Source organism: Mastomys coucha, unplaced genomic scaffold (genome assembly GCF_008632895.1).
Source record: "Mastomys coucha isolate ucsf_1 unplaced genomic scaffold, UCSF_Mcou_1 pScaffold10, whole genome shotgun sequence".
Taxonomy (NCBI): Eukaryota; Metazoa; Chordata; class Mammalia; order Rodentia; family Muridae; genus Mastomys; species Mastomys coucha.
Window position 1 is genome coordinate 1,438,025 of NW_022196892.1, and position 27,231 is coordinate 1,465,255.

The following is a 27,231-nucleotide window of genomic DNA, read 5'->3' on the forward strand; positions in this document are numbered from 1 at the left end:
TGTCCCCATCCTCAGTCCAATGGTTGGCTGCGAGCATCCACATCTATATTTGTCAGGCTCTAACAGAGCTTCTCAGGAGGAAGCTATATCAGGCTCCAGGCAGCAAGCACTTCTTGGTATCCACAATAGTGTCTGGGTTTGGTGACTGTATATTGGATAGATCCCCAGATGGGGCAGGCTCTGGATGGCCTTTCCTTCAGTCTCTGCTCCACACTTTGTCCCCATATTTCCTTTAGACAAGAACAATTCTGAGTTAAAAAAATTTGGAGATGAGTGGATGGCCCCATCCTTCAACCAGAGACCTTGCCTAACCTCTGGATCAACCATGAGTTCTAGACAAATTCTACAGTGGAAGACATGAATTTCCTCCTGTGAGGTGGGCATCAAATTCATGTGGAGAGTCGTTGGTTACATATTTAATAATTGTGGCACTATTGTATCTGTGGACACATTATACCTAGTATGTTGGTATTATACAGTTCAAAAGGGTCACAGCTGGGTGATGCTGTTGATACTGTTTATTCACAGTCACCCACACAATACTTTTTGACACCATGAAAACGAGCCAGCAGGAAGAAGAAGCTTCCAGTTAAGTTGCAGACTGGTTGTTCTATATCTTTCACCGAAGGAATATATAACTTCATCAATTATCTAGGTATCAAGGAGAAATAGAAAGAGCATGAAACCTTATGGGGACCTGAGAGAATTCCCTAACCAACAACTTCTAAGGCAGTACATCCAGTACTGAGGTTTTTGTTTCATAATCTATGGCTTTTAGGAACATCATCATATCCAGCCAAGCAGGCTCTTCTTTTACTTTAAAGTATGTTTTTAAATTGGTTTACAAAGTAGTAGATTTCCATATAGCTTTTTCATATACCCACTTTGGCTAACCCTTCCTCATCACCACACCCCTGTTTAAAACACCTATTCCTACTATGCTCCTATATATATGCATATCTAGGTACTCTCCCACCTTATTTCAGGTATCCCTCACCAATAGTCCCTTTCCAGTTTTCTGGCTTCTGCCATTGCTTCAAGATTCACATATATCTTAAGATTCAAAGCTGGGATCTATACATGAGAGGAAACATGCATTGCTCACCTATCTGGGACGTGGTTACCTCACTCAATATAATTTTTTTTCCTATATTCTTTTATCTACAAATTTTCTAATTCTACTTTCACTATAGCAGAATAAAAATGTACCGTTCATATGTATCATGTTTTCTTTATTTCTCCATCAGTTGTTGACTTTCCTAGTTTTTATAAAGAGAGCAGTGATAAACACAAATTAGTAGGTATCTCTTAGAGTGTGTACAGTTGTTTGTCCCAATGAGGTTCCTAACACTAATAGTTCCACATACTAAAAGAGCTAATTTAGAAACAAAACGAATTATGTCCAAGTTAGTTCATTACTTTTAAGTTACATTTGCCTTTAAGGCCTAAGAAATAACTCTGTGTATTGACTCTTTTAAATATTAAAGTCCTTTTATTGAACCACTGCCAGCTGCTTAACTTAAAATGAAAGTCAGAGAACTAAAAATGGACTGAACATTTAAAGTCTATTATAATTGTCCTTGATGGCCAAATAAGTGGGTCTGTATGTATGAGGTCCATATTAAGTAGAGTCTTGCTGGGTAGTTCTGCTCTGAATGACTTAAAAAATGGACTGCTTCCATTCAGAGATATCAATTCAATCAAAAAATTAGAAATCTAGAAAATCTAATGTATTCTACCACACCACACGGCCAAAATAGAAAATGAAACTCCAGGAAGAAAGAATTTCATGAAATGACAGGAATGCCAGTGGGAACCAAGTTATACAGAGGAATCAAGTCAAGAGGATTTGCATTGACAAATAAAGCTACAGATATGAAGGGAAACCAAGGAGAAATGATTGTCCCGCGTTATTTGAAATAGAGCTAGTCACAGTGTTCTTGTGGTACATCTGCTGCCAGGTTGCTTCGCAGAGTTCTGGGACATCACTAACAGCATCCCAGAGGCTCTTGTCACTGTCAGGTAATCGGATGTTTTTGATAGTCTAGAAGCATCGGTTGGCTGTGTTAGTGATTGTATTAGTGATTACAGTGGTAGTTTATTCTTGTTCTTTTTCATGACTGTAAATACTGATTTTCCTGGGAATTCCACTGAATTTTCTGAGAGCCAAGATGGGCTGTGTGCAGATCTCAGAAATATTTCATGATTTTATAAATCATTTTTCTTCAGTTTGACTGAATTCCTGGCCAAGCTGTAGTATAAGGATCTGAGATGCCATGGCTTTCCAAACAATAAAGTATATTCTAGTTACTGTGTAAAATCTCTGTTAAAGGAAGTAAAAACAAAACAAAGTAAAACAAATAAAATAAAACAACAACAACAACAAAAATCCAAGCAAAATCCCTCAGGGCTTTTCCTTTACCTCCTTGGTGAACAACAAGAATAACAACAATTCCTTAAATTAACTAATTTGGGGTGATCAGACCTAATCTAGTCAATGTGAGGAAGTTCAGAGAGCTGTTAAGTAGGGAAGACATTTTGAATAGGGAGTTGATATTCATTGTAGCATGAAAATGAGAGAACCATTGTTCACAGAGGACATGGCTTCACTAGTTCTAATTTTAAAAACAATGACATTTTCACTTGTTTTTCAGTAGGAATTGCATTGCCACGCCTACACAAGAAGTCCAGTTAGACACTTTAGAAAACTTACCTTAGATATTTGACGATCGTGAAAAGCATCCCCTGCAGAAATTGTCAGGGTAGAAGTGAATGTTACTAGAGGAGACAAACAGAATGCAAATAACATATGAAGGGCCAGTTAGATGGCTCAGTAGGTTAAAGTGGTTGCCACAAAGCCTGTTGACCTGAATTTTAGCCCTGGAACCCACATGGCAGAAGAGAACTGACTGTTTCACGGTGTCTTCTGATCTCCCTGTGTACACACTGTGGCAATCACACACACACATTTGAAATTACAAATCAATATGAGAAAAATAGTTGACATATATAGTTAGAGAAGTATAAATCAAAACACTAAGAAACCATTGCCTTCGTACTTCCTAGAATGCCCAGAATCTAGGGCAATGAGAGAATGGAATGCTGCTGAGGATGGAGAGGGATGGGAACCCTCATTAATTGGTGGTAGGAATGTAAACACCATGGCCACTTGGGAAGACAGTGTGGCAGTTTCTTATAAAATTAAACATGGTCTTACCATATGATTCAACAATTGTCATCTTAAAGCTGAAAACATATGTCCCCACAAAAATCAGCACATGGATATTTATATCAGCTTTATCTTTAATTGGTAAAAGCATAAAAGCAGCAAAGATGTCTTTCAGTTAGGTGGATGGAAAAATAAGCTGTACAACCTGGAGGCAACACAGTGGTATCCAGTGCAAAGAAGAATGGCTTCCCAGGGCATCTGAAGGCATGGGAGAGCTGCTAATACATATTCCTATATAAAAAGCCAATATTGAGATAGAAGTCATCATCCTCCATGATTACAACTATATGGTATACATACATCAACTGAAAGTTTTTCAATAACCAAATTAAAAAAAAAAGACAAACCGATGGAACCAGTTTCAATAATATTTTCATTTTGCTTAATGCATCCAAATTACTATTGTTTCAGCTAAAATTTCACTGGCATCTGTGAAAATTATTATTATAATTATAATAATTATTATTATTATTGTCATCATTATTATTTGTACTAATTTTTTGAAACCCAGTGTGTACAACACATCAGTCTTCAGTTGGCACTCACTGCTAATACTGGCTGCCAAAATGAGCAGTAGGAGAATTAAGATAGTTTTGGCCAGCAGCGCTGATCCCCCGGGGAAGATCCTCACCCTTGAGGAGAGGGGCGAGCAAGGAATAGAGAGCCAAGAGGAAAGGCAGGGCAAGATGCTGCTGCACACCGAATACTCTCTGCTCTCCCTGCTGCACACGCAGGATGGCGTGGTCCACCACCATGGACTCTTCCAGGACCGTGCCTGTGAAGCAGTCGAGGACGCAGAGTCTGGTCAGATGGTAAAGAAGATGAAGAAACGCATTTGCCTCGTCCTTGACTGCCTCTGTGCACACGACTTCAGTGACAAGACCGCTGACCTTATCAACCTACAGCACTATGTCATCAAGGAGAAGAGGCTCAGTGAGCGCGAGACTGTGATCATTTTCTACGACGTGGTCCGTGTGGTGGAAGCCCTGCACCAGAAAAACATCGTGCACAGAGACCTGAAGCTTGGGAACATGGTGCTCAATAAAAGGACCCACCGGATAACTATCACCAACTTCTGCCTTGGGAAGCACCTTGTGAGGGAGGGGGATCTGCTGAAGGACCAGAGGGGGAGCCCTGCCTATATCAGTCCTGATGTGCTCAGTGGCCGGCCATACCGAGGGAAGCCTAGTGACATGTGGGCCTTGGGCGTGGTGCTCTTCACTATGCTCTACGGCCCATTCCCCTTCTACGACAGCATCCCACAGGAGCTCTTCAGCGAGATCAAGGCTGCTGAGTACACCATCCCCGAGGATGGGAGAGTCTCTTGAGAACACAGTGTGTCTTATCCGGAAACTGCTGGTTCTTGACCCCCAGCAATGCCTGGCTGCTGCCGATGTCCTGGAGTCCCTTAGTACCATCATTGCATCTTGGCAGTCCCTGTCCTCTCTGAGTAGCCCTTTGCAAGTGGTTCCTGACATTGATGACCAAATGAGCAGCTCTGACAGCTCCCAGGAGGCAAAGGTAACAGAGGAATGCTCCCAGTACGAGTTCGAGAATTACATGCGGCAGCAACTGCTGCTGGCTGAAGAGAAGAGCTCCATCCACGAGGCCCAGACTTGGGTACCCAAGCGGCAGTTTGGAAGCATGCCACCAGTCCGACGACTAGTCCGTGACGCACAGCCAATGACCTCTTTGGACACAGCCATCCTGGCACAACGCTATCTGAGGAAATAGTGCCCTCAGCTAGGGCACAGGCCCAGCACACCTCTTCTCGGCCCACCCCAGGCCCAGCCATTGGACCTGCCTGGGCCCAGGCCCAGCAGTGCTGGATTGATTCTCCCAGGCTGCAGTAGGGACAGGGCAGGGATAGGGACAGCCCAGGTCACAGCCAGGGTCAACAGAGGTACCACAAAGCTACCTTTTGGGATGATTGCTTGCTTGTTTTTTTATCTGAGAATTCTAGATAGATACCTAATCTGGTTTTAATCATGACATTTTAATCTACCTCTGTCTCTTTAACCATGTTGTCTCTGGACTGAGTGCTGGGAGGAAAGAGGGGAGCCTACGCTCACAACCCAGGCACTGGAACAGCTGCAGTCTGGCCAGGCCACTGATCCCACAGTCCATATAAGCTGACCACGCAGCTCGCTGCTGGCCCCCAGTAAGCACCCTTTCCCATCATCCACTGCTCCTCCCCTGGAGCCTGTCCTCAGTCTAAGCTTTGGAACACTCTCACCTCACCTTCTGCCCAAGTCAAATATATTTATTTTTTTACTGAACCCATGAATTCAGCCCATGGCCACTCTTTGCCCCTATGCCTGGCTGAATAACAGGGCCCACATGTGTGTAGGCTCCCTTCTCATCCCCAGGCACCTAGGAGCCCTCTTGCCAGTGTCTCTCTGCTCTCAACCCACCAGACTCTGTTTCTAGACTTGGCTCTCTGTCCTAGCAGCTTCTCTGAGGTGCCGCTCCTTTGCATTAGTCCTGCCTCCTCCATCTTTCACGTGGTACCCAGGTAACGTGGACATAGTGTAAAGGGACCTGTAGCCAATGGAGGATGCTCTGGGCCTACTGAGGACAGGACAGGCCACTTGTGCTTAGAGACCCTCAGCCATAAGACTGGGCAAAATACCTGCTTGGGAGTAGGACTTGGAGGGACATCTGTAGGGATTGGGGACCTACCTACCTGGCTTGAGAACAGCCCTGCTACCCTTTTTGAGCTGAAAGTTTGAAGTGGATGCCCGTCTTGCCAGAAATGCTATTCTCTCCAGAATGCCCCTCCCTGCACCGGACTTGGCACACCCAGTACCAAGCAAAGACCCAACTCCGGAGGCCTTCCTGTGTACTCTCAGAGAGGGCGATGTCACCCTCCTGGTAGGTAGTCCTAGCCCCCTCCTGCCTCTTGTTCTCCAATGGGGAGACTGTTTCCTAGAGTGTGAGCTGCCCTTCACCCCCTGAAAAGCTGACTCACTGTGAGTGACCTTGGGCAAGTCCCCAAACCTCCTTGTGCCTCAGTTTCCCCATCTGGAAAAAATGGGGCCACCTCTTGCCAGCAGTAGCAGGGCTGCCCATGCCCCTTCCTCCCCATGCCCCATATCCAGCCCTGGGCGCCTGTGCCTCTGTTTTGCTGGGTCTGTGGGTGCCCACCTGAGCCCAGCAGTTAGCTCCCCTGGTACTCAGCTCTGCCTCTAGTTCAGCCATCTGGCCACTGAAGAGTCAGGGCATGGTGCTGGGGGGAGGGGCTCTTTTCTATATTTATTTGATAGCGATAGTCTCTGAAGGGAGTGGAAATGCAGTCAGTCTGGGCCCCTAGCCCATGACTGCCCTCCAGTGAGGCTCTGAGGCCTGGCTAGGACCCTCCTGGGCAGAGCCCCTGCCTAGCCCCTCAGGCCTGATTCCACATGCCCTCCTTTTAAAAGCAATACCTTCAGGTCTGCAGCGCCATCAGCCAGCCTGGTTCCTTCTGAAGGCAACCTGGGTCTGGTGGTATTTCTGATGATGCAGATGAGGGGAGGGTGGGGCCCTTGCTGCTGTCAGGCACTGAGAAGTCCTATTGTAAAGAAAAACAAAAACAAAAAAAACAAAACAAAATGGAAAAAGTCACAAAAAAGTTTGTATAAAGACATTTTTGTACTACATGGGGGACTTTTCCTGCATGTCAGCAATAAAATTTCCTGATCTGGAAAAAAAAAAAAGATAGTTTTGGCTGGAGGGTGGAGAGTGGACTGTGGAGAGTGGAGGGTAGAGAGATGTTGGGAGTGTATGCATGTGGAGGCCAGAGGTCGAAAGCAGGTGCGTTGTTCTTCAGTCACTCTTGACCATATTATTTTGGGGCAGGGTATTTCTCTGGACCTTTAGCTTAATGATTCATCTACTGGTTGATCAGTAAGCTCCAGGGATCGTTTTTTCAGCATTGGATTTATAGGCACACCTTAGCGTGGCAAACCTGCACATGGATGTGTGAATCTGAACTTAGTTAGTCTTCACACTGATATGGCAAGCACGTAACTACCTAAGTCACAGCCTCAGCCAGAGAATTTGGGTTTTATAGCTCTAGAGGATGTCAAATTCTGAAAAAGAGCTTCACTGGCAAGTGTACTACTAATTGAACACATAATTTTCTTCTGCAGAAATTCACTGATATCTACTCTCTCTCTCTCTCTCTCTCTCTCTCTCTCTCTCTCTCTCTGTCTCTCCCTCTCCTCTCCCTCTCTCTATCTTTGTGTTTTTTTTTGTGTGTATATGTGTTGCATATACCCGAGTGTATGTGTCTCTGCACACACATACAATGACTACAGGAAGGAGTTGGGTGTCATGCTCTACCACTTTTCCTGTTACGCCTTTAAGGCATAGTCTCTCACTGAACCTAGAGCTAGGATGATCAAGCCCATGTGGTCCTACTGTCTCTGTTTTCCTCTCCAGTTCTAGTGATATAGCACTTGTGTGTGATATGTGTGATGGTGCCTAGCACTTTTTAAAAATACAAGTAGGGGTGTCTGGACTCAGATCCTCAGGCTTGGTCATCAAGCAGTCTTGCTCACTGAGCCATCTCTCCATCCCCAGACAGATTTTTCAAAGACTTTTGAATCAGGGATCAGGGTCCTCTAAGAGACATGTTTTAAAAGATAATTCTGGCCTTAGTGTAGAAAGTAAACCAGAAATAAGTGAGCCATGAAGCTCATTATCGTGTGGAGAGCTGTGAAGGATAAGTCCAAATGAAATGAGCTGGGAGTACTGGTTCATGATCTAAGGCATATGCTTATAATCAGAGAGTGTTTTTCACATTACACAACTGAATTCTGTGAAATGAACTATTAAGCCTGGGGAGTCAGGCTAGAATCAACTGTTAAAACCAGGGTAGGATAACCATGGGTGACTGACATGAGGGAGGAATTTTACCAGAAACTTGTGAAAAGCCAGACCTTGCCTTAGCCTAGCTATTTCTCTTTCTTGGGAAAGTTCTCAAGAGAGACTGAGTTATAAAAATTCAAGTTGAAAGTAAGAATACCTCCATGACCTTTTTCCTCAAACCTCTTCTAGATATACATGGTTAAAATAGCAGTAAGAATAACATTGTCTCCTATTGTTAGCAGATCTTGTGTTTAACACTCTTCTGTAGAGATATTGGCAAAAATTAAACTAAAACAAATAACAACAATAACAAAAATGAGCTAGGAAATGGTTCATTGAGACTGCCCCAAGGACCTGAGTTCAGATCCTCTGAACCTACATAAGGTGGATGCAGTAGCATACAAATACACATGCATTTGTAACCCTGAGTCTCCGATGGTGAGACTGGAGGCAGAGACAAGAGATTCTCTAGAAACATATGAGCTATATAACACAGCATACTTATTGTATAGGAATAAGAAACCCTTGTACCAAACAAAATGGAAGCAAGGACAGATACCAGAGGCTGTCCTCTGACTTACACTGTGGCATACATCCACACTAATTCTGTTCCCTTATACTTAAAACTATAAGGTTGTCCTCCAACATACACACACTGTGGCACACACCCACATCTCCTCTATCTCCTTATACTTGTGATTATAAATATGTTATGCACACATGAAAAGATGAAAATGTACAAAGCACACATGCACACACATGAGGAGGCATGGACAGAAAGTGGGTGGGGATTCCTCTCTGATAGGGTATATTAAATCTTGGGTTCTTATTCTAAGAGATAAGAATGCCTTCTCAACAGAATGCAAGCTTCATAGGGCAGGGGCTATATCTTATTTGCAGCTGTACTCACAGAGGTCAAATGTCTTCAACCTGGTCTATACTTATTCTACCCACCCACCCTGTCCATTCACCACCTCCTTTGTCAAATGAACATCATTGCTGATGTTGCATAAGGGTCATTACATTTTGAATTCGAAGTCTACCATGAGAAAGAGACAATCATGATATGGAAGTTCTTTTCAGATGAATGACAGCTTTGTGTGAGAACATTTTGGATTCCAAAATCTAGGACAAGGGAAGATGGAGAGACAGAGGCATCCACGTATATCCTACTGTGTTTCTATTTTGAGACTAATGTCATTTGTAAGGAATAAAACATAGCACTCTGCTAATAAACTCATTGGCAGCATTCAGGTACCATCGACATGGAACTACATTTTTAGAATGATGCTTACTTGGCAAATTTAAATGGTGATAAAGCCTCATTAGTATGTATAATCTAAGCTTCTCCTGAATTCAGTAGAGTGGAGAGTTAGGTATATAATCATTTTAAAAATGCTAGGTTCATGGAATTCATTTGTATAATCTGCCATATAATACCTGCTTATCATAATTTTGCTTCGATCATGAGTAAACTAGACAGGAGAAAATTAAAATCTTTCAGACTGTGCAATTGCAATTCTTTCACAGTAACACATGCAGTTAAAACCTTAATTAAGTCTCCATGCTTGTTTTACAATAATACACTTTATAGATAGAATTATTTTAAAAATATTTGTATTAGTAAGAGGGACATAAGTACTTTCCCAAAAACAGAGTTTTGAATCCATCTCCACTAGGCTGTCTAAAGATATCTACCCTATGCAGTGTCTGATGTTTGTCCTCCTGGTGGTGTTCTGGGATTGTGTTAATGTGTAGCTTGCATGATCCCTGAAAAAGAACATTGCTGATGAATCAGAAGAGGGAAAGTGATTGTCGGTATTCTGTCTGGATTCCACCCCCACATTTACCTGGCAACAGCCAGGTAGGCTTGGCCCACTGTAAAAGGGGCTTCTTGCCCCTCCTCTTTCTCTTACTCTTGCCTCTCTATTGCCTCTACTTATTCCCCTTCTCTCCCCATTCCTTTCCCCTCTCTTTCCATGTGATCATGGCCAGCCTCTACTTCTTTACATCCACGCACACTCTCTGTCTCTCTGCCTTTCTCTGCCTCTACTACTCTCTTAATTCCCTTCCCATGCCCCGAATAAACTCTATTCTATACTATACCCTTGTGTGACTGGTCCCTCAGGGGGAAGGGATGCCTTGGCATGGGCCCACTGAGGCACCCTCTTCCCCCACACCTCACCACACCCCCTTAGAACATATCTTAATGTTGCTTTATCTTTTTATAATCACAATATTGGTGCCTCATGCCTTGGATCTAGAAATTCTGCAGGTTTGCATCCCATCTCAGCCACAACAAAAGATCCATGCTTGCTAGCCCAGAATCTGGTAAGCCCTCATTCCCACTGGTCAAAGCATCCATCCCAGAGCATGGTATACAGAAGCTTTCTTGAGCTCAGAACTTCCCCCTGTGCTGCCCTGACCCTCGTTTTAGGACTCTTTCCCTTGAGTGATATTTCCCTCTCCTTGGAGACAGTTTCTTTCTCACAGCTGGAAATTCCAGGCCAGGCCTGGATAACTGTTCTCTGACTTAGCAGCACTGGCTCTGAGCATTAGCCCCCAAGTGTCTTGCCCTTGGGTCAGTTTGCTATCAACCCTTAGCTTGGACTTTACCCTCACCCCTCTCTTATTTGTGGCCTGCTGGTACAGACGGTTTGCCTGAGAAGCAGGTTTGGATCCCCCCAAGCCCCGTAGCTGAAGACCCTACTTACTGCACTCCCTGCTCTGCTCCTTAGCTCTGCTCCTAGTTCTCAGCCTAAAAAGTGTGTCCCCACCCCTTGCTTCCTTCCAGAGGTCCGGTCTGTTTTCCCACACTCACAAGCATCTTTGTGTTCTCTCTGTGCGAGGGCTTGGCTGCCTGCTCCCGCCCACAAGAGAGCTCCCATAGGAGCTGCTGCCCGGCAGCCTCTGCCATGTGGGCTATACAGTTGAAAGGGCCCACTCACTTACCTATCCATGCTCCCACACCCCTGGCCTGTTCTCACGGCCTGCATGCTCAGTTTGTGTCACAGGACAAACTTATTTTCTGTCACCACAATCCTAATGACACTGCTGCCAGTTTTTCTTACTCTAGTCCTAGCCAAATGTTTCTTTGCTAATACAAAATACAGTTTTCTCTATCTACATAATCTGTCAAAGTTACCTAAGGTTTTCATTCTGATCATGTCTTAATATGATTTTTACATCTGCCATTAAATTCTATTTAGTTATAACCAGTCTATATAGCGCTCAGTCCTGTTAGAAGTTTGTTAGTATTAAGTTTATGACAGAAAAGCCTCTAAAGTTTCTCCCATGAGGTCTCAGACGATGTGGACACAGCTACAGGATGCTTCCTGGATGGTGATATCATAATCACTGAAATATTCAGTGGACAAAACTGCATAATCTGAGTCAAATGAATTAGCTAAACCAAGGTAAGCCATTTCTCATGTCACTCATATCCATTCCACAGAGAAAAAGCCCTGCGTCTTCTGCACTTGAAAGCCAGACTGACTCTGCCCAAGTTGCCATGGAGACCATGGAAACCACAGAGAACTGTTGGCTAGTGGACACTCATTTTTTAAAATAATATATAACTGATAGACTATTGTTTATTCTTTCTCAGACTTCTGACTACATTGACAGCAAGAAGAAAACTTTCACAGATAAAATGTTATTTCCTTACCTAAACTTAGTTTCCATTAATCAAATGCTTCATATTTCCTCTTCTTGCTATGCCACTGTCCTAACATCTGAGTTCCTATAAATTTGCCTAACTCTAATAAAACATTCACTGTACGATCCAACTTTTTAATCATGTTCCTTTTGCTTCATAAAAGGCTCATCTTAAAGACTGCTCATGTTGCCAACTCATGTTGTTATCTACAGAAAACCTACCCAGATCTACCTCTTGTGGACCAAATAGGCTCCCTTCAGATAAATACATCTGCCTAACCTATTCCAGAGGGTGGGATTCCTCTGGGTTTCAAATGTACATCTTAAGAAAATTTTTTCTTTCTCCCAAATGTACTCAATATCTTGTCAAGTCCAGGTGCTTACTACACCCTGGACAGCTCCAGAGAAATAACCTTCAGATATTCTAATCTCCTCACAGACACTTTCTACTGGTCCTGTTCCTTCTGACCTATCCTCAGACAGCAAGGAAATAGCTAACTCTCCTAAGGCTGGACAAACAGCCCCCTATGCATTCTTCTGGGTTCCCCAGAGACACTTCCCCCCAATGTCAGCATGAAGCAGCCAGATATCATGACAACCCTATTCCTGCTTCACCATCACCTCTTTCTAATTTTTCCTTTTTTTAATTAAACCAAAATGGAGGATTGTTGGTATTCTATCTGGACTCTACCCCCACAGTTACCAGGCAACAGCCAGGTATGCTCCTCCCCACAGTTACCTGGCAACAGCCAGGTAGTCCTGGCCCACTATGAAAGGGGCTGCTTGCCCCCTCCTCTCTTTCTCTTTCTCTTTTACTCTTGTCACTACTTTGCCCATTGCTTCTTGCTCCCCCTCTCTCCCCATTCCCTTCCCCCTCTCTCCACATGGTCATGGCCCATCTCTACTTCTCTACACTCTCCTCCTCTCTGCCTTTCTCTGCTTCTACTACTCTCTTAACTGCTCTCTTCATGCCCTAAATAAACTTTATTTTATACGATACCGTTGTGTGGCTGGTCCCTCAGGGGGAAGGGATGCTTTGGCATGGGCCCTCCAAGACACCCCCTTCCCCCATACCTCACCACAACCCTGTAGAACATATTCTTATATTTCTTTGTCTTTTTATAATCACAACAATGATAATGTAAGAAACATTGTTATGGGCCAGTTTTCATGTGGGAAGAGCTTGGAGTTTATCAGAATTATAGGAGACTCCAGGTCCCTCCTTTCCCTTTCTGGAGGCTGGGCCTACCTGTCTCAGAACTCTTGGAGTTTTAGAGATTCTATGACTAAGCCCAGAATCAGAAAGGGGACAAAGGCAGCCTTAGGCCCCATGTTCTTCATTAGCTGAGAGTTTGCATCTTAGGACAATGAGAGAGGGGATTTGGAAGGAGTTAAAATCTGGCTTATAGGAAAAGATAAAAAAGTTCCTGTCCATCAAGGAAATCCATCGTCTGCTGCCAGATCAGTGTGTAAGCCATTTTTCTCTTTTTCTATGCTGATGTTACTTTCCATAGAATTGCATATTAAGGATTGTATTACTTTTCCTGGACTCTTGTATTTATTATTATCTTATGTCCAATGGATGGGAGTGACTGGTAGGGAAGATTGGTGTTTTTCAATGGCAACTGGCATGCAGTTAACTTTTATGTCGCAAGTTGAAACAGAAAATAGTGATTCTTCTCTTTGCTCCCCCTTCCGTCCTGTCTCCATTCCACAATGACAATTTATTTATTATATTTCCAGAATTTTTTAGTGTCAAAAAGACACACAAATCCATCCAAATACAAGTAAAGCCACAACAATAACTTGTGGTGATATATTATCTATATAATCACCTCCACCATGGAACTTAGGCACTTCTCCCATCTCTAGCCTAAAATCCTCTAGGCCCATGATCATTAACTCAAGGAGATAGATTCATGCTGTGCATATGTTGATAGAACACATCTTATTTGTTGGGAATGACAGAGAATTCAGTGAGTGCCTCCATTGTGAGAGAACAGTCACAGAGTTTGTTGTTATCATCATGATATGGATTAGAAATGATCTCCTGGCTTCTTAGAGTGTACCTTCTCAGATCAGACAACAACACAAGGAGGTAGAAATGTATTCAGAGACTTGCTCTGTGAATTTATGTTGCTTATTGCATTTCTTTGGAAATGCATTTGCTTTGGAAGTACTTGGATCACACAGAAAGACCTGCCATCAAGACAGTAAGCTAGTCAGTGGGGACAAGTGATAAAATTGATTAAAGTCAGACATCAATCTTGGAGTTTTTTTGACCTACAACTTCATGAAAACAGTTTCACCCTTTGCAAAGTCAAGAGAGTATTTTCATCCTTTTCGTTGGTGTTGTTCAACACACACACAAGAAAGGAAACATGTTGCTTTAGTAGAAGCTTGGTGGTTATTTGGAATAAAGTTTTATCTGAAAAAATAGAGAGTCCAATAAATGCCAGGTATAACATCTTTTTGATTATATAATAACCAAGAGATAAATTTGAACAATGGAAGAAAATATAAAATACTAAACAAATACCAGATTGTATCAAATGCTACTTTCATTTCTTTGGAAGAGAATGCTTTTAATTTCCCATTTAGCTCATAATAAATTGATCAAAATATTTTTAATAACTATATATGCCATGCACTAAAAATAAAACTCAAGCTGGGCAGTGGTGGCACACACCTTTAATCCCAGCACTTGGGAGGCAGAGGCAGGCGAATTTCTGAGTTTGAGGCCAGCCTGGTCTACAGAGTGAGTTCCAGGACAGCTGAGGCTATACAGAGAAAGCCTGTCTCGAAAAAACAAAAAAACAAAACAAAAGACCCAAAAGGCATTTTATCTCAGGTATAAAGACAGTCTTTTTGAGAGAAAAAACAAACATATACACATATATGTATGTTCCAGAGAATTCTCATTTCTCTGATTCTTTGGGTTCAAAGGATGAGCTAGGTTCCTCTGTACATGGCAAAGTTGTAGGTTTGTTCAGTTCTAAACCAGACGTTTTCTTTATGGCATGGGAACAGAATTGGCTTTGGCTAATTTAGCAGAGCAAAAATTTATTGTAAAGCATAAGATGGCTTCAGAGTTGGTGGGAGTTCAGAAGAGTGAGCTTGGGAAAAGTTGGGGATAGAGATGGTTCTACTCAGGACTTATTTTGTAACACTATTAGAATGTAATACTTTACTAATCTATCTCTGGGCTTTTGTTGGTTAAAGTTGAATTTCCTAGAAAGGACACCTTAATGATTTGTTTGTCCCCATGCTCATTCTTGGAAGGGGAGACCTCCACCAACTGCTCAGCTCAGCAGTACCCAAAGATGAGTGAGACCATACCTTAAAAGAAGGCACATTGGCCAAAGAACAGGCAAATAGTTCATGCTGTGTTCCTCACTCTGATCCTAATTGGTGTTCCTAGCCAATTAGGAGAGCTTATCCAGCACTCTCAGATAGTTCCCATTCATTGCAGAGGAACCGCATGACATGGTTTCATGAGCCCCTGATGTCATGCCTGAAGATCTGGGCCTCAGAAGACCTGGATTTCAGGGTGGTTGGCTTAATTGTTTTTGTAACTCATTTACCTACTCTTTATAGCTTGGGTTTTTCCTTTTACCTATCTCACTAAATTGTTAAAAATGCACTTGTTTACTGTGTGAATGCCCTTGAAGTCTTCTAAAGAGTCAGAAAATGCTCCTGTAAGTTTGAGAATCCTTGGTGAGTACAAAGGCCCAGAGAGAGCTAGCAAGCTCCATTTATACCTCAGATTCTATGTATGTTCAGCCTTCAGGTGCCAACCTGCTGCCATGCCATATGCCTTTCCAGATAACTATGATGTGGCCCAATGCATCAATAGATGGCAGTCTCATATGCTCTGTTAGATTTTGAGATCAGTGTTACTTCAGGGATATCTGTTCTTGAGAGATTAGTTAGGTGGTGTGCCTAGGAATCCACCATATTTAGATGAAAAGCAAAATCTCTATCATTTTAGGAACACTAATTCATGTTTCTGGTTCAAAGTGCACCTTAAGCCTCAGTTATCTCTCTGGATCATTTTTATCCACTAGTTTTTTATTTTTTTGAGATTATAATAAAACTACATCAGTTTTGTCTTTCATTTCTTCCCTTCAAAAACTTCCATGTACCCCTACCATGTATCCATGGCCTCTTTATTCATTGATTGTAAACACAGACACAGACACACACACACACAAACACACACACACACACTCACAGCAAATGTCCTTTTTATCTGCCTTTTATGATCTTTCTATTCACACTTCAACAGTGATATGTACAACTTAGGTATATGAATCATGTTGTAGATTAATCTGTTATAACTGGGCTCTGCATTTTAATTGCTTGGGTTGTTTTGTAGTGATCTCTGTCTGTTGCAAACATAAGTTTACTTGACAATGGATGAAGACCATACTTATCTGTGGGTATATGGACAAATATTTAGAGTTATGCTGGTTTAGTAAAGTTGTAGTTGCAGGTTCTCCTCCAAGATCAATAACTTCATTAAGCCTTGGGACACTTACCTAGATTTCCATCACCAGACATGATTTCCCTCCATTGAGCAGGTCTGCAGTCCAGTTAGAGAGCTGTTGGTTACTGCTAATTTATGCGTACCACTACTGCACCCTTAGGGTTATTGAGCAATGCTGATTGTTGCTGTATCCATATGCATCATAGCTAGGTAGGTCTGCTGGTTGCTTCTCTCCTTTGAAAACTTGCATGCATGGAGCCTTCTGGTACCTCCTCAGGAAGGAGGCTTTCAGGTCAGTTCAAGTTCAGGGGTTTCTGGACTCTATGTCTGAAGTACATGGTATCTTTAGCAATAAGGACTTATGTTCCAGATATGGAGAAATGGCAACAATCAAAGACAATAGCAATGGCCCACAATATTTTGGGGGTCTCTTGGACAACTCTGATAAATGACTCAAAAGAGTACTTCTCATGTCTGGTGTTGGGGTTTTTGTTAGATGTTCTGTGACTCATAGGAATGCATTGTCAGCCAGTGGCAGATGTATTCTGGGTAGAAAATGAATTCAGAGGAAGCAAGGAAGGATTGGGTACTTTACTACGCATTGTATCTTAACCCGTTAGTGGAAAATTCAGTTCTAGTAAAACGTAACACTCAAGTTTGACAGTCATGTCTTGCTTTCACAGGAGTTGACTCTTGTCAGTTAATGGCTGAGTTTTCATTTCCAGGCTAGGCCAGTTTTCTCTGTTGTGAAATGAGTTTCTCTACTTTTGCTGAGGGGTTGAATGATCAAGGTGCAGAGACCAAGCCTAGCTGAGACATGAAGCAGCTTTCCACCAAAATTGGTATTATCAAAGTGCTGGTAGAAAAAGAAATATTGCAAGTGCATGTGAGAATGGGAGCTTCTAGCCTGCAAGGAGAGGCCAAGCTAGGGATTCTGAAATAGGCTTTCAGTTTCTCATGGGTATTTGCTTCCATTGAGGATTGACCCAAGGATTTCCTACATTGTAAGCAAGCATGCTCTCCACCTGGCTGTATTCCTAACACACCTCTATTCATTTTTAGCAATACCTGAGGTCAGAGATGTTCAGTCCTACAGCTAGTAAGTAGTAAGGTGATCTGGCCACAGAGCTGTGTTACTATCCACAAGCCACCACATTATTATTCAAGGCCAGACCCCTCAGCTATTTTATGAAGGAGCCTGTAACATCTCCTCGGTTTTCTCTAGTTCTTTTCTCCTACAGTGCCTCCCAGTATCATTTCTGCAAACACATCTACTGCTCATTGCCTGAGGTCTATTTTTTTTTGTTAAGGAGAGATAAGGTATTTTTGTATGAGTTAAAGACAAACATTCACATAGGAGTGTCTCTATTAAATGCACTGAAAATTTTAACCAAGGGGAAAGAATTCTTGGAGGAGTGTCTTGTGAATAGGGTCTTTTGATACACTCACAGGAGTGGCCTTGGTGAAGTATGGAATTCTGAATTGTGGAGTGGGGTTCACAGATCCACTACCCACATTCTTCACTTACCTCTATTCTTTTGCTGTGTGTTACAGTCTGACCTTGGCTAACCTGGCACTGAAAACTTAATAAATTAAGTTATTACTTCTTAATTATTCATGATGCCAACATCCTGTCTCCCTCACTCCAAATAACCTCTTAACTGACTGTGGATATAGCTCAATTGAATATTTTCCTAGCATGCATGAAGCTCTGGATTAGATTTTCAGCAGCAAGAGGGCCCATGATGTAATATACATGTAATCTCAGCACCCAGGAGCTACCTCAGTAGATATTAGACAGTAAGAGCAGATGTTCAAGGTAACCCTCAGTTACATGGTAAATCTGAGACCATCTTGGGATATCTAAGATCCTGATTCAACAGAGAAGACAATAGGGTTGGAGAGATGGGCAGGTTGCTTAGTGGATAAAGTACTCAGTGGATAAAGTCAAGATGGATCAAGAGTAATGGTGGCTGTCTGCAATCCTAGCACTCAAAGAGTAGAGTTCTGAGTGCCTGGTGCAAGTTGGCTAGTTAGCATTACAAATCATCACATTCTGGGTTTAGCTGAGAGACTTGGTCTCAGTAAACACACTGGAGAGCTATCCAAGAAGAAATTATGTCAACTTCTCCATATGTATCCACACATGTGTGAACATATCTATAGAGATGTATACACACTGCACACAATACCAAAACATGAAAATAAAAAGGTAAGTAAAAATGACTTTTCAGTGATCTGTAGCCTCCTTGTCTACAAAAACATTTCCTGCCTCTATGAGCCTCACAGAGGTCTTCTCCCTTTGGCGCATTGACTGTTATCTCTGGCCAATGAATAATGAGCTTGGGCTATCAGCTATTTTTCAAGAGTTGGGGTCCACACCAGGTCACTGGGTTCTATGCTCCCACTTTTTCCCTTTGGCACACAAGTTCTCCCTAGGGCAGCTTCTAGAGGCTTCCTACTTATACCAGGTCTGTCTCCAGAGGTTTTGCATGCCCATAAAGGAATGTGATCTGAAGAGCTTTCTAGCAACTACCATTGGGACAGTATCTGGTTCTGCAGCATTATTTATATCTCTCAATTTTTCTCAACCTCTGCCTAGTATAGTATGGTCAGTGGAGTCAGTGACACTTTGCTGATACACAGCAACACTTTTGAATCTTACTAACTCAACCAAAGGCTTCATACATCCTCCACTCTAGAGACAACCACCAGCCCCATGCAGAACTGCTAGAATTAAGTATTGATTTTATGTTATGTGAATATACAGAGGAACTTCATCTCATCTATGTAACTGTGTGCATAACAAAATATGTGATCATCATTGGGTGTCCTGTTGCTATATATGGGGAATGCAACCTCTAATCTATGTAATTGTGCAGACATTATGGTGTGTCATCAAGAGCAGATAATTAATCTTAGGAGAAACCATTCTGCTTCTATTACCACTGGCGATGCTTTTACCCCAAGAAATCACTGCACAGATTTCCCACCTGCTACTCCTTAGTTCCAATTTAGTCCTGCCAGAAATGGAGTCTAGTAAAGTCCATTTGCTATAATGAGACATACTATGACTTCAGGTAAATTGAGAGTTAGGAATTATTTGTTTTGTTTTCTGCTTTTGTCCAGGGTGTCGCACCTCCAGAGACTATTGTGTTTTCCTCTAATCTTTAAGGGATTTCTGGGTTTCCTCTTTAAGGGCTTGTCCCTGTTTACCTGTGTTCTCCTGTATTTCTTTAAGGGAGTTATTTATGTCCTTCTTAAATTCCTCTATCAGCATCATGAGATATGATTTTAGATCCGAATCCTGCTTTTCCAGTGTGTTGGGGTATCCAGGAGTTATTGTGGTGGGAGTGCTGGGTTCTGATGATGCCAAGTAGTCTTAGTTTCTGTTGGTAAGATTCTTGCGTTTGCCTTGCACCATCTGGTAATCTCTGGTGTTAGATGTTCTTATTGTCTCTGGCTGGAGCTTGTTCCTCCTGTGGGCCTGTAAGCCTGTGTCAGCACTCCTGGGAGATTAGCTCTGTCCTGGTAAGACCTATGCATAGAGGGCTTCGGATCAGCTGTCCCTCCTGGGTGTAGATGGATGCAGGAAGGCCCCTTTCCCAGCTGCTCTGCTGCTTCTGCAGCCTGTGCCTCCTGGCTGGTGCTGCTTTAGAAAGTCACCAGAAAAAAAAATGATCTCACCTGAGTCATGGGATCAGAGCACTCTCTGGAGACCAGCTCTCCCCTGGTGGGAAAAGTGCACAGAGGGCACACACTATTGTGGTTGCCTACTCTTCCCAGGACTGTTCTATCATTAACATTATCAGGAAATGTGGAGATTCTTGGGTTCCCCATTACCTTTATGTGGCATTCAAGGGCTCCTGGGCTGGACTGAGATGGCTGTGTTGTAGGCGTTTGATAAGGAAAGTATACTAGGGAGAGGAGAGGGCTCTCATGACCAATAATGCAATGAAAATCCCAGAAAGTGGAATCTGAGTCAATCTGAATTGTGTGCCTTCTCTTCTACTCAGCCGCTGGTTTTCTTGATTGGGAACTTTCTAAAGACAACAGGTGTTTTAATAGTGCCTTGGTTTACGTGGAGTTTTCCATCAAGGGTGGATGGTTGGGAGGGAATGTCTATGGAGATAGTGCATTTACTTTCCCCATTGGCTGACACACTGGTCTTGAGTATGGAGCAAGGGGCCAGTTTAACAGCCCCATCTCCCATGCTGGCATTCTGTAACATGGCAGTTTTCCCTCTTACCTGCTTCCTGAAGTATCTAACATCATTCTTGTCTTTCTTGTTGCAGTGTAAAGAGATTAAAGATAGCACTGTAGACAGATTGGTGTTAGGGGAGAAATTTCCAATCTTGTGCACTATTGTGGGCTCTGTCCTTGAAGCTCATACTGAATTCCTCAGACTCCATCCTAAGTGTCACTTTATCACATCCTATTCACCTGGGTGATTTAAGAGTTCAGAGCAGGGAAGAGCAGGCAATTGTCAATCACACCATAAAAGTGCCAGTGGCATCTTAAACATATCACCCAGGAATCTGATGAATAGGCCTGAAACAAATGTATGAAATAAGAAAATTCCTATTGTATGTCCTCCCCAAAAACATTTTAAGAGGGGTCTCTTATGAACTGATAACCCTGCATAAGTTAGGAATGCTTCTATTGGTACCTAGATTTTTTCCTTTAGACAGGGTCTCAATAGCCTGCACTGCTTTTAAATTTTCAGTGATCCTCAGTTTTCTCTTGATATTTAGGTAGAAAATGGAAGTTCAACAGGGAACAAGATATAGGCTTTGGGATCAGGTCCTGCTTCCAAAACTCTGAGATACTTAACAAATAAGCCTTTTATCTTTTTACAGACTCAGTCTTGTCATTGTGGTAAAATCCTGAGAAACAACTTTCTAAAGGAGGAAGGATTTATTATGACTCATGGCTTAAGGGATTACAACCCACTGTGGCAGGCAAGGCATAGATGGAGGAGTTTCCTTATGTCTGGGTGACCAAGGAACAGAAACTGGTCTAAGGGCCCCTATGTCATGTCCTCCAGCAATGTGTTTTTCCCCAGGTGGGCCCAACTTCTTCATATCCTCCACCACCAAATGGAGACCATGTTTTCAAACACATGGCCTTGTGAAGGACCAAATGAAGGCATGAAAAGGACTTTGTAGGTGTGCAAGAGTGGAAGACAGCAGATTAATAAAGGTACCTAACCTAGTGCCTGGTATGTAGTGGGAACTCACCAAGGCAGTTTGCTATTACACTGCCTACCACAACACACACATGCTGTTCATAATTAATTACAGTTGAGTGACTGGACACCTCCCAATGTTTAGGTTGAACCCATTTGTGTTATCCATAAGATTCTAAAACAATACCTAGACCACAGTGTAGTATTACAATGTGCTGAGTTTAAAGGAGCCCATTTGAAATCTGATCAGGAGGCTTCTTCACAATAAGTACAGATTCTAAGTTCCTGTCTCTTAGGTTCTAACTCAGTAGGTTTGATGGGCCCTGAAATTGATGTGTTTAAAGTGACTAATGCTTTGGAAATATTGGTGCTTTGGAAATCACATTTCTGCTTTCCATTGGCCAAAAGACTAGGGTACAGACAAGAATGCATTTTCTTCTAGAGCAGTGGCTCTCAACCTGTAGGTCTCAGACCCTTTGTGTTTGGGGGGGGGGGGTCACATATCAAATATCCTGTATAAAAGATTTATATTATGATTCATAACAGTAGCAAAATTATAGCTATGAAGTAGCAGTAAAATACTTCTTTGGTTGGGTGGCACCGCAACATGAGATCTGCATTAAAATGTCTTAGCATTAGGAAAGCTGAGAATCGCTGTTTTAGCGTCTTGGGATTCAAGGCAGAGCCCAATTGATAGCAAATCAAGAGAACAAATTCCAGTTAATATGGAGAAATACTCTCTAAGAATAGGTGACCAAGTGTGTTGCCCCCAAGAGTAGTGTAGCTTAGGTTGTTGCACTGGTCACTGGGAATTTTATACAGATGAAGTGAACACACAAGTTCCTGTCCATTGTACCACTTAATTAACATTATTGTATTTGGTCACCTACAGGTTTAGGTATCTCACAGGATTCTGGTAGTCATTGGAGGCCCTTAGTGCTTCGTTTAAATTACAAAGTACTCTGAAAACCCAATGAGTGTGGCATCATAGCAGATAATACTGCTAGAAAATACAAGTGGGCTTTGTGTCCAGCAAGAGAAAGAAAGTAGGCCTATGAGAAGACAGTAAGTAAGGAAAAGAAAGGAGCGTTGCCCAGTATGGATGAGGTCAGGGATGATCTGGTTCTGTCGTGAGGAGAAAGGTTCTTTTACACTAGTGCCTAGCAGATTCTTTAAGTGAAATTACCATTTCTTATAAGTCAGGTTGTTTTTCCAACTTTCTCCTTGAAGTTTCAAAATTCTGGATAACATCATGAAGTAAAGTAAGCTGTCCAGCACATTTTTCCCCTGGGCCCCATATGCATCCTTTCTTATCTCTTGAAATTTAGAATTACCATGAATGTGTGTGAGATAGCTTCTTTTGATTCTCTGTTGTTACCTGAGTGATTTACATGAGAAATATTATTTGGGTCAAGCATCGACATTGAACAATTTTCTTTCTTCCAAGATTTCAAAATGATAACACCATACCAAATTGAAAACTCTAGACTCAGTTTCTCTTATTAGCAATTGACTATTCTCATTGAGATGACCTATGTTTTGTTTGTTTGTAAGAGCATCTGGATGATGTTTCATTCAAAGCTGATGCAATCCAATTATTAGGCCCACAAAGTTTTATTATTAGCTAGGTGGAGAAACCCTGTTAAACTACTTGTTAAGTTTGAAAATTCATAGTAAATTGTGGTTCCATTGAGTGTGCCTGTTTCTCTTTCTTTCTTTCTTTTCTTTCTTTCCTTCTTTTCTTTCTTTCCTTCTTTCCTTCTTTCTTTCTTCCTCTTTCTTTCTTTCTTTCTTTCTTTCTTTCTTTCTTTCTTTCTTTGTTTTCCTTTTTCTTTCTTGATTCAGAGTCTCACTTTGTAGTAGGGTCTCAAACTTTTAGTAGGCCTCCTGAGATTATAGACAAAAGCCACCATTTTGGCTCTTCATTTATGTCTATGTTAAATGTTATATAGCTCATCTCAGTTTGCTGATAAATTATTATTCACTTGATGTTTAATTTTTTTCTTATTGGAACTCAAATTATCAGTAAAATACCTTGATCTGTAAGCTGCTTTGGGCTTGCTTGAGACCTAGTTCCAACAAGACCCCAAAAGGCTTAGTTTTTAGAATCACATCTGCAACAGATTTTGCTGAATAGCACTCTATGTTTAATAATAAAGTTTTTCCTTCTCTGTCAACTATTTCTTGCGGAACTATTCTCTGTGATGCTGAGGTTACCGAAAAATATCATTTTCTGTCACCGCTGGTGTTCTTTTGGGCCCTACTTTTAAATAGATGTGCCTTTGGAAACCTAGGTGGTTATCTACATCTGAAAAACACCTTATCCTGGGCCCCATCGGGTGACTTGGACAAAGCAATGCAATTTAGTTGGTGGAAATGGTATGTATTACGTTCTATAAGAGCCAGATTCCAGTAATAACTGCCTGACCCTGGTGATCTTGTTTTCAATTTTCCTCTTGAAGAATACAGCAAGCAATGCTGCCCAAGCATATTTTTCTGTCAAGTGTTCCCCAATTTGTGAGTTGCTGGGAACATTTCCTCTCTTCAGTGTTGGAAGATGTGAACATCAAATCCTCTTCCCCCAGAGTAACTTTTCATGCACCTGCCTCATAGCATATGCTGAATGGGAAGAAGGTTCTACATGTGTGAGCATAGAGACACAGAGTCACAGCTTTCATCTTGGTGCTAGGTGTTTAGCTTTGTTTGTTCTCTCTGACTTAGATATGAATGCAGTGTTTGCTAATTAAAAGAACAAACAGCACCCACTGCCAACATCTAAATGCACTGATCACATCTTCCTCATGCAAAGCCCTCCCCTTGGCTCTGTTCTCAAGGTAACCATATGATACATCCTATTTAAAGTCATTAACACAGGAGATGTCTAAGTGTCCCTGGTGAGAGACTGTGGAGATATTCAATGTCACTTCCCCAATATTCCCTTATATCAGCTTGAGAATGTCAATGTGAGAAGATGATTAGTTTTTTAAATCCCTTTTAGGGAATGCCCTGGATCTTTGTATAAATTGCTGGCCACCAGGGGCATAAATTCAAATAACTTGAACATTTCTTGGCTTGGTAAATGTGTTAAACTGAATCATGATCTCAACCCCTTTCTCTTTTTTCGCTTAACTTCATTTTACACTAAAGAACAATTTAATATGATTCTCCTATGAGTGATCTAAGAATATATCACAAGCTATCTCAAAACTTGGCTTAAAATAAACAACATTTTGGGAAGCTAGGGAGATGGCTCAGTAGATAAGAGCATTTGTTGTATAAACATGAAGACCTGAGTTCAGTTCACCTTAAACCATGTTACAAAGCAGTGTGACTACACAATGACTTTAACCCCAACACTGGACTGGGGGAGAAGAGACAGAAGGATCATTGGGGCTTACTGCTTTCAGGTTAACTGAGGCCATTTTTCAAAGGTCAATTTGAAGAGTGATAGAATAGGACTCGTAGTATCCTCTTCATCTCCATGTGTGCAGACATGGCAGACATGTGTGGACACCCTGCCCCACCCAGAATAACTAACACTTTTTTTAAATGTCATCATAGTGTCTGGAGGCCAGCAGTATAGGAGGTGGGCATCTAAATGGTCCTGCCCCATTCTTTCTAGAGGCAATGCTTGGGATGTAAATAGGAAAGTGGCTTTGAGGTTCACTCACATGGCTGGAGGTAGGGGGGTTCATCCTTTTTAGTGAGTCTAGTCTCATGACTTCCTCTGTATCCTTAGAATGTGAGAATTGTTTTTTTTTTATAGCATGAGAAAAGAATGATAGACAGATCAGATAGATTAGATAGATAGATAATAGATAAGTGATAGGATAGATAAATAATAGATCATAAATAGATAAATAAAATAGATAAATGATAGATAATAATGGATCATAGATAAATAAGAGATAGAGTAGACAGATCAGATAGGTAGATAATAGATAAATGATAGATAAATAAATAATAGATTGTAGATAATGATAGACTAATAGATAGGTAGGGGAGAGAGAGAGAGAGAGAGAGAGAGAGAGAGAGAGAGAGAGAGAGAGAGAGAGAGAATGTAGAAATTTTTATTCTGTCATTCTCCTTTCTATCCAGTGTAGGACCTCAGACAGAGGATGGTGCTACCAGAACTGAAATGGATCTTCCTACCTCAATTAAGCTAATCAAAATAATATCACCCAGGCATGCATGAAGGCTTGTCACTCAGTGGTTCTTGATAATATCAAGTTGACAATATTAATGGTCGCAGTGTATGGTCAGCCTTTCATATAAGTCCATGCTTCCAACTGCTGTCATGTTACATTCAAGGAAGATTTTTTTTCTTGGTCAGTAAAAAGGTGACAATGTGGACAGAAGTTATGTCCTGGTCAACACAACACCTCATCATCAACTTTGCATTGTCTTGAGGATGATCTTATAAAAGGAATGATTTTATAAACATTGATGAAAAGGGATGCATGCCTCACTTTCATTTCCCTTTCTCCATGGTAAGACAAATTTAAACAAAACACATGTTGTGTGCAACATACTAGGAAGACAGTATATCAGAGTAGGTATGAACTTAGGAATAAGGCTGCTGGGTTATATTTACTGCTTAATAAACTCCAAGTGTTTCCATGATATTATCCTAAGTCTTAAAGAGACCTTATGGAGCTCACTATTTTCTTACTCTTTTAGAATTATGCATAATAAAATAGACAATTTTCATACATTTCTGGGATAGACTATTCTAGCCACCACCGCAATTAAAATCCCCAAAGTCCTATCATGGCCAGAGACTCCCTCTTTGACTATACCTCTATAGCCACACCCTCTAGTAACTCTTAACTCATCCAGCCTCTGACCTTTGCCCTATCTATCATCATAGTTGCACCTTTTTGAGAATGACACATAAATGGTTCTATATAGTGGGCAGTCTTTGAGCTCAGGCCTTTTCATTTAGCACAGTGATTTCATCATCATCCTTAGTGCAATGAAGATTAATAATATATTTCCTTTTATTTCCTGGTTGAATTTCTGCCCCATGGCTGTCTTGTAATCTGTTCATACACTCTCCTGCTATGTTTATTTGAGTACTTGTCAGTATCTAGCCATCAACAGTATCACTAACATAGTCATATGCAAATGTTTGTTTAATATAAATTTTTTATTTCTCTACATTAAATATATAAAAGTGTCATTTGTGAGGCACATTGTAAGTAATGAATAATAGTAGAAGAAACTGTCACTATTTCATAGAATGGCCATAACATTTTACATTGCTACAATGTAAAGAATGAGAACAACAGCATTTGGAATTAAGATGCTAAGTTTAATTACTCCATCAGAACTCACTGTGGTCTTAATTGAGTCTTTGCCATGGCACTGATGTTACACACATATTCATATTTATTTGTCCTCTGTATGCTCTCTTTGAGGAAGTAGTTGTTCAGGTCTGTCATTACCATGACATCATCATCATTGTCATCATCATCATCATCATCATCATCATAGTGCTGGGAATCAAGCCTAAGGTTTCATACTAGGTAAGCACTCTAACAGTGAACTGTATCCTTAGCCTTGTTTTTCAGCACTATTGCTATTAATTTTGGCAAGTTCTTTATAATTTCTGCCCTTTTGTCATGTCTAAGTGTTGCCTAAATCTAGATTACAATTATGTTCTTTTTTATTACATTTATGAATTACATTCCTTTATTTCATTCATTGTTTATTTTTGTATGTGCATGCTTGTGTGTGTGTGTGTGTGTGTGTGTGTGTGTGTGTGTGTGTATGATGGGAAGGAGAGAGCACATATGCACATGTATGTGCAAGTGC

At 41.5% G+C, this 27,231-nt stretch overlaps 1 long non-coding RNA gene and 1 pseudogene across 1 annotated transcript in view; one reads left to right on the plus strand and one right to left on the minus strand.

The window, feature by feature from the left end:
* Positions 1 to 503: 503 nt before the first annotated feature.
* LOC116072957 overlaps positions 504 to 27,231 on the minus strand; it is a 39,229-nt gene continuing 12,501 nt past the window's right edge. Inside the window, exons 2-5 of the long non-coding RNA XR_004111601.1 lie at positions 6,655 to 6,779; positions 2,714 to 2,778; positions 1,210 to 1,259; positions 504 to 651 (exon numbers count right to left, since the gene is read on the minus strand). This is a non-coding gene — a long non-coding RNA (uncharacterized LOC116072957). The remainder of the gene's footprint in view (positions 652 to 1,209; positions 1,260 to 2,713; positions 2,779 to 6,654; positions 6,780 to 27,231) is intronic.
* LOC116072947 lies at positions 3,855 to 5,626 on the plus strand (annotated as a pseudogene).